A 6,272-nucleotide genomic window follows, 5' to 3' on the forward strand; every position below is an offset into this window, starting at 1 on the left:
CCAGCCTCGGGTCGCTGTCTGTGTGGAGTCTGCACGTCCTCCCCGTGTCCGCGGGACTTTCCTCCGGGTGCTCCGGTTTCAAAGACGTGCAGGTTATGTGGCTTGGCCATTCCCAGGTATCTGCTGCTCTTGTCCTTCTAGATCTAGAGGTCTTCTAGAGATCATGTGTTTGGAAGGTGCTGCCGAAGGAGCCTTAGTGAGTTGCTGCGGTGCATCTTGTAGATGGTACACACGGCTGCCTCTGTGCGTCGGTGGTGGAGGGAGTGAATGTTTGTGGATCAAACGGGGCTGCTTCGACCTGGGCGGCGTCGAGCTTGTTGGCTGTTTTTGGAGCCGCACCCATCCAGGCAAGTGGAGAGCTGTACAGTGTGTCGAGGAGACCATACCTGGGGTTCTGCGTACAGTTTCAGTCCCTTCACTTGAGGAGGCATCGACACGCATTGGAAGTTGTCCAGAGGGGGGTTCACAGGCCGATTCCTGAGATTAAGGGGGTTTGGTTTTACTAGGAAAGGTTAAGCAGGTCAGGCCTTTACCCGTTGGTATTTTGAAGAATGAGATGCAGTCTTATTGAAACATCAGAATCTGAGGGGGTGGTGAATGTAAGAAATTGTCATAATTGATATTTCTTTGCAGTAATATTATTGGAAGGGTCCTCCCTGCTTATTCTCTGTCTCTCCCTCACTTATCCTTTCCTTTCTTTGCTATGACATTTTTGATCCATGGATGATTAATGGACCTGTGTCTTCAAGGCGGATAGTACCTTTAATTCAAACAGTAGAAAGCTGTGGCCTGTACCTTTTAATTTGAGCAGACTCCTCTGCTGATTTGGATGAGCGAGCGGCACATCAGTGACAGAGATTGGCTGGTGGTCAATGAATTGGCCCAAAAGGCCGTGCTCTGCCCGGCAACAGGTGCTGATTGGATCCGATCGCACTGGAATGTTTCGCGGAGCTCCAAAGGTTGAGGCGTTTTTGGTTTCAGTTTTGACTCCGGCAGCCCGGAGGGGAAAGATCCGGTTAAATCCTCCTCTTAAAGCTGGTTGCTAAGCCCTCACGAATAGATCCAGCTCAACTCTCCTAAAAATAAAAAGCCTGCCGTGAGTGGGTGTCGCTCTCTCCAACAGGCCTGTTGGGGGACGTCAAGTGACAGAGGCCTGAAAGCAAGCCATCAACTGGTAGCAGGGTTTGAGGAAAGTCTCTAACTCTCCAGAAAAACTGCGAGTACGCTGCTTTTTAAGTACACGGCAGCTGAACGTAAAAGCTGACTGTGAAAAACGCATGCTGGGATCCATCATCTGAAGCAAAGACTTTCTTTTTTAACTTACGTTTCCCCCCCCCCCCCCCCCCCCCCCTTTCCACCCCTCTGTGTTTGTCTGTCTTGTGTGTGTTTGTGTGCATAGAGGGTCGGGTTGCAAATTAAAGTAGAGGTTAGGTACTTATTAATATTTAATCAACTATCTGCTGCATATTTCATCATTATTCTTGTTATAAATAAGCAGCAATCGCATTTCAACTTACAAACCTAGTCACTGTAATTATTGGGCATCCAAGACGGAAGTTTTTCAAGGAGTTTTGATTGATTCACTTGTGCTATGACGTCGGGATGAGTGGGTCTGGAATCGAGCGCGTGCTTGCCCAGGATGTCATAAAGTTATTCAAACCTGGGTTAAGATGCATCTTGACAGTATGGGTGCGAGAGCGGTTATTAAGCTGCCGTAAAAGTGAGATAATCATTGGTTTTCAGTGGAAGTGTTCTGCTCACAGAGCTTGAGAACCATTCACTTCTTTACAGAGAGACAGCTAATGGAATATTGTTCATGTTTGAAAGATCACTGGGGCGTAGATGATTTATGAAGGGTATTGTGTTTGGACCTGACTAAACAGGTCAAGGGACATTTTGTAAGAAGAAACAAAATAATGCCTGATTCTTTGGGTACAGATGATGCAGTTAATGGGAGGAGCCAGGTCTGTCTGCAGAGTCAGTCACTCTATTTTGAACAGAGGTGCTTCAATTTGATCCTGAAAGGTTCTCTCCCCAGAGATTCTGCACAGATAAAAGCAAGTAGAAACCTTGGTTGTTAACTTTATTCATGAGTGGTATTTGGAACATATTGGTTTGCTTAATTGGAATATAGTGGCAGGTTTAGGAAGGAAGTTAAGGCTTTCTCTTTTACAACAGAACTGTTGTAACTGTCAACTGTAAAACTATTTTCTTTGTTGCTAATGTCATAGAATCACAGATCTCTACAGTGCAAAAGGAGGCCATTTAGCCCATCGAGTTTGCACTGTAGCTAGGCCCACTCCCCGCCCTCTCCCCGTAACCCCACCTAACCTTTGGACACTAAAGGGTAATTTATCACGGTCAATCCATCTAACCTGCACATCTTTGGACTGTGGGAGGAAACCGGAGCACCCGGAGGAATCCCATGCAGACACGGGGAGAACGCGCAGGCTCCGCACAGACAGTGACCCAAGGCCGGAATTGATCCTGGAGTTGAGCGGCAGCGGCGCCAACCACCGTGCCGTGATAGGTTTTGGAGGTATCTGTGGTCATGGAGTAAGGGGGAGGAAAATTGCGCACAGCGAGAGGATCAACCATGATCGAGTAGAATAACAGCACAGCCTCAAGGGGCCGAATAGCCGCCTCTTGGTCCTATTTCCCGTTTCTTTGTACCTGACAGGATTAGTAATCGATTAGATTGCGATGGATAAACATCAGAAAATTGGAAAGGACACAAAGGGCACTCTCTATGATCCGAATGTTTAATATTACTAAGTGCATTCATCGTTAAAATAATTCAATTTCTATCTCCGATATTCTTCCTCGGTTTCACACACGGCAGAGCTTTCCACTGTCTCCTCAGACATGTTCAGGTAGGATTCGATTCTTCGTTCCTGTCCTGCTCAAACCAAAATCCACAAAGGTGAGGTTCACAAAATCTGTGCACACACCGTCTTCCCATAGCTCTCTCTACACTGTCCCCATCAAACACTCCCAGGACAGGTACAGCACGGGGTTAGATACAGAGTAAAGCTCCCTCTACACTGTCCCCATCAAACACTCCCAGGGCAGGTACAGCACAGGGTTAGATACAGAGTAAAGCTCCCTCTACACTGTCCCCATCAAACACTCCCAGCACAGGGACAGCACGGGGTTAGATACAGAGTAAAGCTCTCTCTACACTGTCCCCATCAAACACTCCCAGGACAGGTACAGCACAGGGTTAGATACAGAGTAAAGCTCCCTCTACACTGTCCCATCAAACACTCCCAGGACAGGTACAGCACAGGGTTAGATACAGAGTAAAGCTCCCTCTACACTGTCCCCATCAAACACTCCCAGCACAGGGACAGCCCGGGGTTAGATACAGAGTAAAGCTCCCTCTACACTGTCCCCATCAAACACTCCCGGGACAGGTACAGCACGGAGTTAGATACAGAGTAAAGCTCCCTCTACACTGTCCCCATCAAACACTCCCTGGACAGGCACAGCACGGAGTTAGATACAGAGTAAAGCTCCCTCTACACAGTCCCCATCAAACACTCCCAGGACAGGTACAGCATGGGGTTAGATACAGAGTAAAGCTCCCTCTACATTGTCCCCATCAAACACTCCCAGGACAGGTACAGCACGGGGTTAGATACAGAGTAAAGCTCCCTCTACACTGTCCCCATCAAACACTCCCAGGACAGGTACAGCACGGGGTTAGATACAGAGTAAACCTCCCTCTACACTGTCCCCGTCAAACACTCCCAGGACAGGTACAGCACGGGATTAGATACAGAGTAAAGCTCCCTCTACACTGTCCTAAATGAATTAGACCTGGTTTTCTATAGGTGGGAAGAAGTTTAAATCCATTGGGATTCTGGACAGTGGAAGTGAAGGGGAAGGGGTTTGGGTCCATTGTGATTGTATATAATGGGAGTGAACGGGAAGGGGTTTGGATCCATTGGGATTGTGGACAGTGGGAGTGAACGGGATGGGGTTTGGGCCCATTGGGATTGTGGACAGTGGGAGTGAACGGGAAGGGGTTTGGGTCCATTGGGATTGTGTCCAGTGGGAGTGAACGGGAAGGGGTTTGGTCCATTGGGATTTGGACAGTGGGAGTGAACGGAAGGGGTTTGGGTCCATTGGGATTGTGTCCAGTGGGAGTGAACGGGATGGGGTTTGGGTCCATTGGGATTGTGGACAGTGGGAGTGATGGGAAGGGGTTTGGGTCCATTGGGATTGTGCACAGTGGGAGTGAATGGGAAGGGGTTTGGGTCCATTGGGATTGTGTACAGTGGGAGTGAATGGAAAGGGGTTTGTGTCCATTGGGATTGTGTACAGTGGGAGTGAATGGAAAGGGGTTTGTGTCCATTGGGATTGTGCACAGTGGGAGTGAATGGGAAGGGGTTATGGTCCATTGGATTGTGTACAGTGGGAGTGAACGGGAAGGGGTTTGTGCACAGTGGGAGTGAACGGAAGGGGTTTGGGTCCATTGGGATTGTGCACAGAGGGAGTGAAAGGGAAGGGGTTTGGGTCCATTGGGATTGTGTACAGTGGGAGTGAATGGGAAGGGGTTTGGGTCCATTGGGATTGTGGACAGTGGGAGTGAACAGGAAGAGGTTTGGGTCCATTGGGATTGTGCGGAGTGGGAGTGAATGGGAAGGGGTTTGGGTACATTGAGATTGTGTACAGTGGGAATGAATGGGAAGGAGTTTGGGTACATGGATTGTGTACTGTGAGAGTGAACAGGAAGGGGTTTGGGTCCATTGGTATTGTGTATAGTGGGAGTGAATGGGAAGGAGTTTGGGTCCATTGGGATTGTGTACAGTGGGAGTGAATGGGAAGGGGTTTGGGTCCAGTGGGATTGTGTACAGTGGAGGTGAAGGAGAAGCGATTTGGGTCCATTGGGATTGTGGACCTTAGGAGTGAATGGGAAGGGGTTTGGGTCCATTGGGATTGTGTACAGTGGGAGTGAATGGGAAGGAGTTTGGGCCCATTGGGATTGTGTACAATGGGAGTGAACGGGAAGGGGTTTGGGTCCATTGGGATTGTGTACAATGGGAGTGAACGGGAAGGGGTTTGGGCCCATTGGGATTGTGTACAGTGGCAGTGAATGGGAAGGGGTTTGGGTCCATTGTGATTGTGCACAGTGGGAGTGAATGGGAAGGGTTTTGGGTCCATTGGGATTGTGTACAGTGGGAGTGAATGGGAAAGGGTTTGGGTCCATTGGGACTGTGCACAGTGGGAGTGAACGGGAAGGGGTTTGGGTCCATCGGGATTGTGTACAGTGGGCTTGAATGGGAAGGGGTTTGGGTCCATTGGGATTGTGTAGAGTGGGAGTGAATGGGAAGGGGTTTGGGTCCATTGGGATTGTGCACAGTGGGGGTGAATAGGAAGGGGTTTGGGTCCATTGGGATTGTGGACAGTGGGAGTGAATGGGAAGGGGTTTGGGTCCATTGGGATTGTGGACAGTGGGAGTGAACGGGAAGGGATTTGGGTCCATTGGGATTGTTTACAGTGGGAATGAACGGGAAGGGGTTTGGGTCCATTGGGATTGTGTAGAGTGGGAGTGAATGGCAATGGGTTTGGGTCCATTGGGATTGTGTAGAGTGGGAGTGAATGGGAAGGGGTTTGGGTCCATTGGGATTGTGTACAGTGGAGTGAATGGCAATGGGTTTGGGTCCATTGGGATTGTGTAAGTGGGAATGAACGGGAAGGGGTTTGGGTCATTGGGATTGTGTAGGTGGGAATGAACGGGAAGGGGTTGGGTCCATTGGGATTGTGTACAGTGGGAGTGAATGGGATGGGGTTGTGTCCATTGGGATTGCGCACAGTGGGAGTGAACGGATGGGGTTTGGGTCCATTGGGATTGTGCACAGTGGGAGTGAACGGGAAGGGGTTTGGGGTCCATTGGGATTGTGCACAGTGGGAGTGAATGGGAAGGGGTTTGGGTCCATTGGGATTGTGTACAGTGGGAGTGAATGGCAATGGGTTTGGGCCCATTGGGATTGTGCACAGTGGGAGTGAACGGGAATGGATTTGGGTCCATTGGGATTGTGTACAGTGGGAGTGAATGGGAAGGGGTTTGGGTCCATTGGGATTGTGCACAGTGGGAGCGAATGGCAATGGGTTTGGGTCCATTGGGATTGTGGACAGTGGGAGTGAAGGGAAGGGGTTTAGGTCCATTGGGATTGTGCACAGTGGGAGTGAATGGGAAGGGGTTTGGGTCCATTGGGATTGTGTACAGTGGGAGTGAATGGGAAGGGGTTTGGGTCCATTGGGAT

Source organism: Scyliorhinus canicula, chromosome 21 (assembly GCF_902713615.1).
Source record: "Scyliorhinus canicula chromosome 21, sScyCan1.1, whole genome shotgun sequence".
NCBI lineage: Eukaryota > Metazoa > Chordata > Chondrichthyes > Carcharhiniformes > Scyliorhinidae > Scyliorhinus > Scyliorhinus canicula.